Genomic DNA, 14,700 nt, shown 5'->3' on the forward strand with positions numbered 1-14,700 from the left:
CTGCTTTTACCACAGTTGGACACTTCCATTTCATCTTTTCATGGGGGAATTAGCAGAGTTTTCAGGAAACAATACCAGCACCGCTCTTTTCAATTCAAAAGGGGGGAAAAATTGGTGAAGACAGAGAGATGTTCATAAAGGCATCTGTTACTTCCCCTAATTAGTGACATTTCTGTCTTATGTTCTTTGACTTCTTTTTACAATTTTTATCAAAACCTTCCCCACCTCTTGCAAACCTAATTCTATTTTAATGCCCACTATTAAGATAATGAACTGTGATGGCAGTACACCATCAAATGAGAGAACGTCTGGAGTTTTATCACCACTAGCTCACATTGCTGGGGACTTCAGAGCAATGCATTCCTTGTAGAGATTTCTTGGTGGTGGGTTTTTTTTTTTTTTTGCTCTTTATGCAAAGACTGAGGTCAAGGCGAGGTCATGGCTATACAGTAATTGAACTTATAATCCTGTTTTCCCCTGCTAGGCCTGACCATTTACGGCAAACATCTTGTTAGATTGTAATGACTGTACTACTCAAAAATCCCCACTACAAATGAAAAGCAGCTCTTTTGAAATAAAAATAGTTAATATTTGTCATCTAAAATAATATTCATAGCATTTTTAACTCCTAAACTCAATTCGTTTTGGAACTGTTGTTATGATGAAAATGATATTCAAATTGAATACAAGTAAAATAGAAAACCAACACACATAATACAAAATAAATCTCACCTGAGTCTATTCTGAATACAGCCTTAATGGAATTAAGATCATAATCAATGAGCTAGAGTAGAACTTCACTCTCTCTCATTTAACTAATCAGCAAACCCAATGAACATCACCTCCAAAAAAAGTCAGCATAACCCAACTTCTCAGCAAAGATTTAAGAGTGCTCTAGAGAGGTCTCCTTAAGAAGACTGCCTTATTTTTACAAACTATACTTCAGTATTTACTAGTGGAAAAGGAGTGTTATAAGTAAAAACAAACTATACTTGGCAAAATAAATCACCAAAGTACATTTTGTGAAGCAATATTCTTAACTTGTCTTCACTGTGTGTTTGCCACACATTAGCAAGATCTTTATTGTAATAAAATTAAAAGGTACCACAGCATTCCAGCATGAATCTGGTGTGACTTCTGCTTGTTCTAAACTGATATGGAACAATGATCACAAAATATAGAACTTTATGTTGTTTGTAATCTTTAAAGGAGACATCTATAGTATAGCACACTTAGTTTCCTCAGATTTCACTTTCCTGACTGACTTCCATTACATAAGTTCTCAGAAAGTTAATCAAGATGTGAATTATAATCAACCTTGTCTTGCCAAAATGTACTCTGGAAGCATTCTATACTCACACACATACACAAGGCCCTATTCTGTAAATCTTACACATAAATTAGGTCATACTTTAATCAGTACCAGTTCTGTATCAATTTTTATACACACTTCTAATACAAAAAATTAAACTACAACAAACTGTGCTGCAAATCAGTTCATCATTATCTTGGACAAACCATGAAAATTAGAATCATGTGAGCAGAAGGTTAGACTAATTCTCCATTCTCATTACAAGCACAGGTGTGGCACAAACACCATGTAAAAAAGGCAATTAAAATATCTGCTCCCCCCCCCCCCCCCATTAGCTGTCTTAGCTCCATGACCAATTAGAAAATTGTTTAATACCAGGAACCTGGCATTTGAAGAAAGCAATTTTCATAGCAACTCATAAGAAAAACAACAAAGAAATAAGGTATTTATTTTGGTAAGCCCAGAAGGCTTTTGCTTTTCGTATGTGCATCCCACCCTTGTACTGCACAGACTTCTAAATACCTGACAGAGTAGGAAATCCTGGGAGAATAAGGGGCCTTTCCGGTAGCCATCTGAGATTGGGGAGCAGTTTTATGCTTGCTAGTTCTCCATAAAAACCCTCATTTAGGAAAATCTTTTCACCCAGACCAAGAAGCACACAGCTAAACAGCTTAAGTAAACTGAGAACATTTACTAGTACAAATAACCAAACTTTTCAACCTTCCCCCTTCTCCAAAGGACACACATTATTAGTAGATTAGGTAGCTGGAATCTTACTTCAATAAACTGTTTAGTCTGGTATTTCCCAATACTTATACATAAGACCTGTCTAAAATAAAACACATTCTCACCTGTTTGTCCCACACTACCACTCAGGATGTCTACTTTCAGTACATTTTACACACAGGCACTTCCTTAAACATTCTCATATGTATTTTGTATGAGAAGATAGATTCTGCAAAACAGCCATGTGTTTGGATGCCTCAGGGGTGAATTCAGATGCAAGAACATTTTCCTTCTGGGCAAAGTAATAAAATGACATTCTTGCTCCTCCCACTAGAAGTCAAACTGAGGTCAGCTCCCCATCCTTGTATCTGTTTAAATAAACTGGTCCAGCTGTTTGTTTCCAAAATGCCCTTTAACCTTCTGTCCCATCCTCCCTGTCTTTGTAACAGAATGCTTTGCTTTGCATTATAGTAGATTCCAAACTACTATGCATTAAAAAAGTATCCACTTTAAAGTTTCTTTATTTTTCCTGTGAACCCAAAAGAACACATTAGATTAAAATAGGAATAACTGTTCCGCTTTCAGAGAGCAGAATGGGATTCAATTATATCTACAAATCACATCTTAGGGCTGTTCACAAAAAAAGAAAAATATTTAGTTATGTTTGGAAAAGGAAAATGTATTTAGGAATAAAACCTCTCCACCACAGTTTTTAATAAAGAAGGGCCAATAGCAAGATGACTACTTGAATTTGCAAAATTCTTGTTCAATACAATGATAGAAGCCCTGGTAGCAACAAAATGGTGTTACAAAAAAGTTAACAACAACAAAAAATCCTCCAATTGTTCCTAGCACTCACATCACTCTCATTTCACCCCTCGTTAACATTCAATTACTTTTAAAAATGTTTCTGTTTTAAAAATGCAGAGGGAACCAGGACTAATGCTTTTTAAAAAAAGTATTTACTTGTAAAACAAATGCTTATTCAAAACTAATTTTCTCCAAATACAAATCTTCTACCAACTCCTATAACAAATTATGGTTCCATTCTGGCAAACACTTAACCTCATACTTAAAACATAGACATAATTTTACTCATGTTAGTAAAGTTAAGCACATGCTTAAGTGTTTGCATAAGGAGTGTTTATTTCCACACTACACCATGTGTCAATAAAGTTACTCTGATGCAGACTCTTTCCCCCTTGAATAGCAGAGTCAATAGCTGCTTATAACTAATGTGATTTGTCAAAGTGCAAGTCAGACCTGCCACCAAACTGAAAAAAGTTAACACATTGTGTGGAATTCTGCAAAACAATGCATATGCAAATGGATATTTTTGTGAGGGGAAGAGAGTTGAACAGTTGGGTAAATGTACAAGCTCAGAGAGGCTGAATTATTTTTTTTAAGTTAATCTCATTTTCTTTTCCCTTTAGATACAACAGCTTCTATTCTCCCTTTGCTAATCAGGCAAGAATGAACAAAAATCTATTTGTGTAGCTTCTCCCCACTCTAAAGAGAACCAAGAGGCAACACTCTTTTTTAAATATGCATTTTGTTGAACTGTTTTCTTTTAGACTTTTATTCTCCAGTGGTAACTGTAGCTCTCCCCTATTTAAAGGTCTCACCATTGTGACAATGAGCATCTCTGGTCACATGGATAAGACTCAGACCAAAGCCCAGTGATGCAGCAATCCGCCTTTGAACTTTGACCTTCAGCTCGCCTGCCTTCACTGCAATAAACAAGTTTTGTTTCCTCTCATTGAGAGGCAGCATCACCGGTGATGACAAAAACAAAACAAAAAAACAACCCACCCTTTACCAGCCAATAATTTTAAGGTGAAACAGGCTAAAATGCACCAGCCAGAAAGTGAGTATTTTCACTAAGTCACAAAACCCTTCTAAAAGGCACATTTTGCTAGATTCATGTTACAGCTTGCCTGACGTTTTTCACATAAATCTGCTCTTTTTCCTCTTGCTGCACCTCCCTTTGTTGCTTGTGTAGTCATCTGCAGCGCTCGCTGAAAAAGTGTGTATTTCACACTTCTGTCCATTAAATAAAATGAGGCCCTCCCTTGCTATCACAGTTTTCTAAAGTCACCTTTGCTTGTGACTTTACTTCATGGTCAGAGACTTCCAGTCTTCAGTGCGAGCCCCCTAAAGATAGATGTTTAGACTTGATGGCGCATATAAATTTAATCCCACCTGCCCTCCCAAAATACAAACATTTTTACAATATTGCCAGTCTCTGAGCCCTTATGTTGTTCCCTGTCAATTTCACACTGGAGAGTGGTGTTGGAATGCTGGCCAGGGGTTTGCATATCAGAAGTGGTGCTATTAAGTGCCAGAAAACACTCTGCTTCAATCATTTTGAAGCATGTTCTAGCAAACAGGTTTAAGGACTATAAGAAAACCCACAATACCTATAAAATGGCAAACACTATTGTTAAACCAATGCCTTTTGTATATCTCACTTTTAAAATGTACCTATCTACTTTGAAAAGAAAGAGGACTTTCAACTAAAGTATAAACAGGCCAACTAGGATCCATCCACATAAATACTTGTAACAAAGTACCTAGGGCTACCAATGATATCATTTTTACAATAGATTATTTCTATAAGCATTACCCTGCCTTCAGTTTCAGTCACCAAAACTGCCAAAAAAAAGCACTTTCAGGACTTGCAATATTCTATACCACTTACTGGTATCACTCATTTATTTAGTGTTTCCATAATTTTTTCAATTTAACACCTAATTTCTAGAATATTTAAATGTAAACTTGTAATAATCCAAGAGTAACAGTTTAGCATATTTCATTGCTGCTTTATTCCTAATTCCCAAATATTTTCAGTTTTTCTTGTTTATGTACTTTCCTGGGCCTTTTTAGGTAGTAATTAAAGAAAAAACATTTTTTTGCAGAAATCATTTTACAAAATTTTCATATTTCAAAGTCTAAAATGTGCTTTAAAAACAGCCTTAAAACCACATTCAAGAATAAATAGATCCCTCTCTAATTATAGATACACAGAGTAACTGGAGGTTTCCCAAATGTAATCATACTTCCCACCTCTAAAATGAGAAATAAATACAAAAAAAGCTCTTACTACAGTTAAAAAGTTTTTATCTTGAAGCTAGCTAGCAAGCTTAATGATCCATAACTACCATTCATTAACTTTCCATGCTTTCTACACTCCTTTTATTTGTGGAAAAAAAGGTTTCAAGACACTCAAGAAAGTTGATTCAATCTAAAGCAGACCTCATGAAGCCATGTTTGGCAACTTTTCTTGGTTTCTCCTCCTCCTCTGAAATGAAGACAGTCAGAACTGCAATTCATCATTTACAACACAAAATAGGGGAAGAGAGGGAAGAGAATACATGCTCTGCTAACCACTCACTTCAGAAACGTAATATCGGAATTTACTCAAATCACAGCAAGTCCATCAATCAGATGTATCAAAGTTCTCCCTGAAGCTTAGTTTTCTTCCTTTGGCAGTACTGGAATGTTTGTCAAATGAGAATACGGAGGGTTGGGTATTGTGTAAGATAATATTTAAGAGTGAACTACAAATAAAATACTATGCAAAACTAGTGATGAAAAACCACTAATTAGCTGACAAATTTGATGTAAAGCACTAATGAAAGCCATGTGCTGTTCTGCAATTTTGTTTTAAAAATAGTTTCTGACTTCAAGCATTACTATGTGACCCTACAAATGTATTCATTTTGTGCATTCAGAAAAGTTTCTTTGAAGCAGGAAAGCGCTATTGATTCTCTTGCAAGCACAACCTGCTAATGTACCAAGCATATCAGCACAAAGATAGAAAGGATGAAGATGTGATCAGATATACACACCCAGTGTGTATGCCTGGCATGCCCTACATTTACTAGCCAGGCACATAAGAACTATGTCTTTTGTCAGAATCCTGCTTGATCTTCTTTGAATGCTACAAAATCTCCCTCTCTTTCCCCCCCACGCCCCATGCACCTTTTTGTTATTCACTGTGGGACACAACCACACTATGCCCAGCCCAAATAAAAGGAATGGTCTCTGGAGAGCTATGAAGGGGGTCAGGAAGGCATCCTGCCATTGAGCTGGATGGAGGAACTGCTCAGTTGCTATTACCACATCATGGTGGCAGTAGTGCCCACTCTTGATACATGCCCTCCAGAAGGAATGACAACTGTTGGGTCTGCATAGTGACAGATTCACCTGCTCCTGGTCCTGCTCCTCCCTTGACCCAAACCCTCACTTGCACCCAGGAAGTCCCCAAAGAGCACAAGGGTAGGGGACACCTGAGTGATCTCCCAGAATTCTACTCCTCTCCAACTTCCTGTGCCACTGAACCATACTAGATTTTCTGTGTCCAGGTGTCTATGGGGTTGGGGAGGGGCAGGCAGAAATCTCACTCCCTGACACCACAATTCTTGCAAAGAAGATACAAAACCACCTAAGTGGCCAACTGATGCAAAAGTAAATCCCCAAGTAGAGAAGAGCCAGCAGAGCTAATCCTCTGCTTTTCCCCAATCCTAGACCCCACTGTAGAAGCTCTCTGGTGATCCCCAGGTGCCACAATAACTCTATAAGGATCACTACAAGCTGCTATAAATTAGAACAGCATTAAAGTTGTTCTCACTTACACCAAGAGCTGAACTGATTCTTTACAGCCATGAAATAATACTATGGGCCAAGTTCTGGTCCATCACTAGAAATGGATGCCCAGTTTAAGACATTTCTAATCACCAGTGCACGTCCTACTCCCTGCTTCCAGCACAAATAATCTCCCTGAGTGGATGTATTGAGTTGTCTTTCATAGATTATAAAGCCAGAAGGGACCACTGTGAACATCTAGTCTGACCTATTCATCTAGTCTGAGCTTCCGTTTCACAGGCTTTGCTGGGTTATAGAAGCACATGCTGAAAGGTGCAGACCATACTCCTGGCCTCTAACCCCTGGAATATCCTTCAACATGCCTGCAGCAGAGTGTGTGTGTGGAGTGGGGCTCTTGCTGCAGGTTTTGAGGACAGCCAGAATGGGTGTGCAAATCTTCCATTCTGAACTTATCCTTCATCTGCGGCTTTTTTCACATGTGCCTACAGGCGGGAAAACCAAAAAATGGTCATCAGAGCTGGATGAATTCTAGATATAGGCCTGAATATAAATCCTGAATCCTAAAACACTGAACTAGGTCTGAACTTTGTAACTCAGGCCCAAGTCTGTTGCATACCAAAATCTACAGTACAATCAGGTTGGTCTTCAGAAGATAGCTTCAAACTGGCGACTTCGACTTTCTGCTCTATTGCATGGATTGTGCGGTGAAAGGATAATGTACTGAATTGGCTTTCAAATCTTATTGCAAACCATTGGCTATTTCTTTAAAAAGACTATTCCCTCTCAGGAATATCTTCTTCTGATCTGGTATTTCAATAACATCTATTTTTTGAGTTGAATGTAGTAGCAGTGTCTGATTTTGATCCCTGCTGTCCTCCTGTGTCCACACAAGAGACACATGCACAGGCAGCAGCAGTGCAAGTTTCCCCACTGACACTCTAAACTAGAGCTGGACAAAATACTTGCAACTCATCCATTCAAGCTTAGCCAGGGCTCTGAGATTCATTGCATTTATGGACATCGCAGCCTCAGCCTCAAAAAGCTTGTCAACGTAAGTGGGGGGCTTCTAGGGTTCCATCTGGCTTAGCGCATATACCATGAGCACCGCTTTAGTATGTAAAAGTCCCTCAGACAAACAATCAAAAAAGCATATAGAACTTCTCTTCCTATCTAGTCTAGTGTCTTGCCTTGACCCTGGATCTTCCCCTCCAAGAGGCTGGTGGCCCTCTTCTGAGGTCTGGTGGCTAGTCCACACAACAGGTTCTTTCCAGTTGGGAACCTTGTACAAGCCACTGTCCCCCACTCACTACTTATGATGGATCTTATGGGAGAGTGGGAAGATGCGCCCAGTCCTGTGGCCCACAGTAAAGAAGTTAGAGCAAGTAGACTGCTCACACTACTAGCTGCTGGCTCAAATGAGCAGGGGCTGAGAAATGCTCTTGTGCGTGGAGGCTACGGATCTCTGTATTATGTCCTGTCCTCCAGCAGACCACTTAGGAATTAAAGAACCAGTGTCCCATACCAGATGCTCCCACCCTAACAGGTCACTGGAGTGAGCTGAGAGCGGCCAACCAGACCCCTGAAGAGCCTCTTAGGGGCATACAGCGACAGAGCCTCTGAAAACGAGAATACAAATTGAAACGCTATAATTTGATTTGTGAATTCCACTTGGAATGAACCAGGTAGAGTCACCCGGCAACCCATGTCCTGGCCCTTTAGGTAGGAGAGGGTAGCTCTGTTTCCATGCTGATTTGGTCCTTGCTGTCATTGCTAAGACTACGAACAAAGGTGATAGTTGTGGTGGTGTTTTTGTGACGCAGACATCTGTTTAATAGAAACTGGTCTGAAACCACCAATTCTTTTTGCATTGACCATGAAAGAGCATCGGCTAGTAACAACTCTCAGAGACTACTGATCTATTTAAACATCACAGAATGTACTGTTTCAAAATTTTGTCTGGTAATGTGATTCCCATTTTGCTTGGAGATTAATTTCCATGAATGGATTCTCCTATTATTGTTGCTTAGGGAATCTCCCCACCATGACATTTTTTTAGGGCAAGGAGAGGAGAACTGATGTCCCCAGAAAGTGGTATGATCAAATGTACATGGGTAGGTCAGAGGAATGGCACAGAGGAAGGAGGCTTGGATGATCTTGAGGCACACAAAGCTTATCACAGCTAGGTCCTCAGCTAATCTAGATCAATGATGCTATGCTGATTTACACCAGCTGAGGAGTTGGCCCTTTTAGGGCCAGGGGTGGAATTATAACTGAATATTAAGAGGCAATGGATATCACAGCATTTTAACCACTGAAACTATTATATGACCTACATTTTGTTTAGGACTGCAGTGGTAGTATTTTTTTTTAAATGGTATCTGCTGTTTTCTTTTCTTTTTCTAAAAAAAGACCCAAAGGGATCTTTAAGTGTTTAATTCTAATACAGTGAAACAGAATTTCCGCAGGATTATTTAAGACCAGACTGGGCAAAAAGCACACCCTCAAAAGCACTTCCTTCCCATATGCCTCTGGCTCAGTTTCACTTTTGAGAAGAGAAAATTGTTTTGTTCAACAAGGAGGCAACATTTGCCCCATTTTTAATATTTCAGGTTGACTTTTTAACTACTCAAAAATGCAGTTTGTTCTATGTAGGTGCAGCCTGGAGCACGTTTATGATGTAAGTGAGGGAGAAGGTCTCTGAGGGCACAGTTCTTAGCTTGTCGGGGTTTCAATTCTCAAGGGTTAATCGCTGTACACCAATCTCAGCAACTGTTGACACAAAATAGGTGGAGATCAGGTCTGTGCAAGCACAAAATACCAGAAAGGCAAACTGTATGTAAACACACTTAAGACAGATTTGACAAGAATAGACCAAAACCTGACTTGCAAAGAAATGACAAACCATTACTTCCCTCCTCCTCCACTTCCCCCACTGAGGTTACTTTTTCTAACAACAAAAAAACCCACACTCTCTCATTTTAAAGAAAAAACTGTAAGCATCTCAATGTATTTAAGATTGCTTGGCAGGGATTGCCATAATGTGTAAGGTGTCCTATACGTTTTTAAAAGAATAACTGTTTACACATAGCATATACTTGGGTTTCGATAGTATTTTTTTAAACAGAAACTAACAAACAATTCTGACCTAGACCCTAATACAGCAGAATAAAGCTCTTGCAAAAGGGGGGAAATAAGCAACTGGAAAATGTATGAACAGTGCCTTTTAATCTTATCTTCATGACATCTGACAGCACATTAGTTATAGAATATTAATGCATCCACTAAAAAGTTTGTCATGTACAAAACTATCATAGAAAAAGATGGAATAGGTAGCAAACAATTTTTGCTACCTATTAACTTCTAAAATGCCAAGCGTCTTGACTGTCATTCTCTCGGCATGCTTGCTTTGTCTGTAGAGTGCAACATTCTGCTAAGGGAGCTGACTTCCCTCTATTTAAAAAGTGTGTGTGTTGATATACATTTGGTAATTGCTGTCTGTCATTTAATTTATTTGCTGTGTACTCAACAGTGGTTGATTTGCTTGCAAACTAGTGGAAAATTACTAGAAGTTCACTTTTCTTTTTTGTTGGCCCCACGTATCCAATGAAGGTCTCTCCATATCTAGCAAACAGTGAAATTCAGATCGGTACAGAGGACAAGCCCAAGGGGTAGGCACCGCTGGAGTCCCACTTAAGGCCTATTTTGAGGGTTGAAATAAGCTTTGTGCTAGTTCTCTGCACAGAGGTGAATTTTACCCAGAAGGCCTATGACAAAAGCAGTGGTTAAAAGGTTTTAGAATAGATCACGGTAAAGATCATCAGACCAAGTTTTGGTTACTTTGTGCATGCCAACTGAAATTCACCTCTGAGCAAACTGGCTGGCACAAGGCATCAGAATAAAGCTCAACATGGCTTGTAGGCCTTTTGTTGGTCCTTTGTGCAGGAATGAATTTTATCTGATCTGCACACCACCAAGTCGTCCATGATCTGCCTTATCCTTCTGTCACAATGGGACGTGTGGTCTCCCCAATTCTGTCTCATTTAAAACTGCATAGAGTTCCTGTTCCATAGGACCTTTGCAACAAGAGGGTTGGTAACAAGTAGGGGTTTACATATTTATGGATATGCACACAGAAAGTCACCTGACCAAGTCATGACCCATATGCAGAACCCTCCTTGGAAAAATAATATAGGAAAAAAAGAGGGACTAACTGTTGGAAGGGGTTTCCAGTATTTCCACAGCTAGAACACCGGAAGAATTTTGGTGCTGGTGATTGTAACAGAGAATATTTAACTTGACTTTAATGGCCAGTTTGAATGTGGACTCTGGGTATTACCCACCTTTTCTCTCTTGCACATGCTACTGTATGTGTGTCCCCCTTTTCTGAAGTGGTAGAAACTGTAATGTCACTAAACAACCAGCCAATGATGCACCATCAGCTCTACCAAGGTTCTAGTGCTGACCCTTCCTATTATCAGACAGGATATTCATGATCAGAAAGATTAGACTGAGGCTGATGCACTGGACAGTACAATCTTCTAATGTATCAGTTATTATACAGGCTGAGGTAATGTGTATTTGTCCACACTGCCTTGTGAGTTTTAATCTTGATTTGAAGGGTTTATAGTCTTGAAATGTGTGAGGTAATTCACTCTCACTATGAACTCCACTCCATTTTAGTCTGGATCCAGGGACAGCCTTGGGGACACTTGAAACAAATGGCCTCATGGGTTACTCATAGATGGCAAGAATTTTGTCTCTGGGCATTATAATCTAGTCTAGTTTGGGGGCACCAAGAACTCCAAGGCTGCTTTGAACATGTTTGGCAGCATGTGACCTCCAGAAGGAGAAAGAGGAGCGTCCATGTACCAGCAATGGAGATACAGGTGAGCAATCGTTTCCATGTTCTCTCTACAGGTACTAATGCGGAGAGTGGAGTAGATGACCCATCTGAGGGAAGGGAGCAGAAGGAGACTCCACCGATTGGAAGGCAAAAGATGCACTGTCCTAGGGATGGGGGTTCCACGACCACCACTCCCAAGAGGAGGAGGAGGGTGGTGGTGGTCGGGGATTCCCTCCTCAGGGGGACTGAGTCATCTATCTGCTGCCCCGACTGGGAAAACCGAGAGGTCTGCTGCTTGCCAGGAGCTAGGATACACGATGTGACGGAGAGACTGCCGAGACTCATCAAGCCCTCGGATCGCTACCCCTTCCTGCTTCTCCACGTGGGCACCAATGATACTGCCAAGAATGACCTTGAGCGGATCACTGCAGACTACGTGGCTCTGGGAAGAAGGATAAAGGAGTTTGAGGCGCAAGTGGTGTTCTCGTCCATCCTCCCTGTACAAGGAAAAGGCCTGGGTAGAGACCGTCTAATCGTGAAAGTCAACGAATGGCTACGCAGGTGGTGTCGGAGAGAAGGCTTTGGATTCTTCGACCATGGGATGGTGTTCCAAGAAGGAGGAGTGCTGGGCAGGGACGGGCTCCACCTAACGAAGAGAGGGAAGAGCATCTTTGCCAGCAGGCTGGCTAACCTAGTGAGGAGGGCTTTAAACTAGGTTCACCGGGGGAAGGAGACCAAAGCCCTAAGGTAAGTGGGGAAATGGGATCCTGGGAGGAAGCACAAGCAGGAGAGCGCAAGAGGGGAGGACTCCTGTCTCATACTGAGAAAAAGGGACGATCAGTGAGTTATCTTAAGTGCCTATACACAAATGCAAGAAGCCTGGGAAACAAGCAGGGAGAACTGGAAGTCCTGGCACAGTCAGGGAACTATGATGCGATTGGAATAACAGAGACTTGGTGGGATAACTCACATGACTGGAGTACTATCATGGATGGATATAAACTGTTCAGGAAGGACAGGCAGGGCAGAAAAGGTGGGGGAGTTGCGTTGTATGTAAGAGAGGAGCATGACTGCTCAGAGCTCTGGTATGAAACTGCAGAAAAACCTGAGTGTCTCTGGATAAAGTTGAGAAGTGTGAGCAACAAGGGTGATGTCGTGGTCGGAGTCTGCTATAGACCACCAGACCAGGGGGATGAGGTGGACGAGGCTTTCTTCTGGCAACTAGCAGAAGTTGCTAGATCGCAGGCCCTGGTTCTCATGGGAGACTTTAATCACCCTGATATCTCCTGGGAGAGCAATACAGCAGTGCACAGACAATCCAGGAAGTTTTTGGAAAGTGTAGGGGACAATTTCCTGGTGCAAGTGCTGGAGGAACCAACTAGGGGCAGAGCTTTTCTTGACCTGCTGCTCACAAACAGGGAAGAATTAGTAGGGGAAGCAAAAGTGGATGGGAACCTGGGAGGCAGTGACCATGAGATGGTCGAGTTCAGGATCCTGACACAACGAAGAAAGGAGAGCAGCAGAATACGGACCCTGGAATTCAGAAAAGCAGACTTTGACTCCCTCAGGGAACAGATGGGCAGGATCCCCTGGGAGAATAACATGAAGGGCAAAGGGGTCCAGGAGAGCTGGCTGTATTTTAAAGAATCCTTATTGCGGTTGCAGGAACAAACCATCCCGATGTGTAGAAAGAATAGTAAATATGGCAGGCGACCAGCTTGGCTAAACAGTGAAATCCTTGCTGATCTTAAACGCAAAAAAGAAGCTTACAAGAAGTGGAAGATTGGACAAATGACCAGGGAGGAGTATAAAAATATTGCTCAGGCATGCAGGAGTGAAATCAGGAAGGCCAAATCACACTTGGAGTTGCAGCTAGCAAGAGATGTTAAGAGTAACAAGAAGGGTTTCTTCAGGTATGTTAGCAACAAGAAGAAAGTCAAGGAAAGTGTGGGCCCCTTACTGAATGAGGGAGGCAACCTAGTGACCGAGGATGTGGAAAAAGCTAATGTACTCAATGCTTTTTTTGCCTCTGTCTTCACAAACAAGGTCAGCTCCCAGACTGCTGCACTGGGCAGCACAATATGGGGAGAAGGTGACCAGCCCTCTGTGGAGAAAGAAGTGGTTCGGGACTATTTAGAAAAACTGGACGTGCACAAGTCCATGGGGCCGGATGCGCTGCATCCGAGGGTGCTAAAGGAGTTGGCGGATGAGATTGCAGAGCCATTAGCCATTATTTTTGAAAACTCATGGCGATCGGGGGAGGTCCCGGATGACTGGAAAAAGGCTAATATAGTGCCCATCTTTAAAAAAGGGAAGAAGGAGGATCCGGGGAACTACAGGTCAGTCAGCCTCACCTCAGTCCCTGGAAAAATCATGGAGCAGGTCCTCAAGGAATCAATTATGAAACACTTAGAGGAGAGGAAAGTGATCAGGAACAGTCAGCATGGATTCACCAAGGGGAAGTCGTGCCTGACTAACCTAATTGCCTTCTATGATGAGATAACTGGCTCTGTGGATGAGGGGAAAGCAGTGGATGTGTTATTCCTTGACTTTAGCAAAGCTTTTGATACGGTCTCCCACAGTATTCTTGCTGCCAAGTTAAAGAAGTATGGGCTGGATGAATGGACTGTAAGGTGGATAGAAACCTGGCTAGATCGTCGGGCTCAACGGGTAGTGATCAATGGCTCCATGTCTAGTTGGCAGCCAGTTTCAAGCGGAGTGCCCCAAGGGTCGGTCCTGGGGCCGGTTTTGTTTAATATCTTTATTAATGATCTGGAGGATGGTGTGGACTGCACTCTCAGCAAGTTTGCCGATGACACTAAACTAGGAGGCATGGTAGATACACTAGAGGGTAGGGATCGGATACAGAGGGACCTAGACAAATTAGAGGATTGGGCCAAAAGAAACCTGATGAGGTTCAACAAGGATAAGTGCAGAGTCCTGCACTTAGGACGGAAGAATCCCATGCATAGCTACAGACTAGGGACCGAATGGCTAGGTAGCAGTTCTGCAGAAAAGGACCTAGGGGTCACAGTGGACGAGAAGCTGGATATGAGTCAAGAGTGTGCTCTTGTTGCCAAGAAGGCTAACGGCATTTTGGGCTGTATAAGTAGGGGCATTGCCAGCAGATCGAGGGACGTGATCGTTCCCCTTTATTCGACATTGGTGAGGCCTCATCTGGAGTACTGTGTCCAGTTTTGGGCCCCACACT

General features: G+C 41.6%; 1 protein-coding gene across 1 annotated transcript in view; it reads right to left on the reverse strand.

The window, feature by feature from the left end:
• The window catches only part of MEIS1 (Meis homeobox 1), a 136,262-nt gene that overhangs the window by 5,961 nt on the left and 115,601 nt on the right, over positions 1-14,700 (reverse strand). The window lies entirely within an intron of this gene.

This window comes from Emys orbicularis, chromosome 3 (assembly GCF_028017835.1).
Source record: "Emys orbicularis isolate rEmyOrb1 chromosome 3, rEmyOrb1.hap1, whole genome shotgun sequence".
Taxonomy (NCBI): domain Eukaryota; kingdom Metazoa; phylum Chordata; order Testudines; family Emydidae; genus Emys; species Emys orbicularis.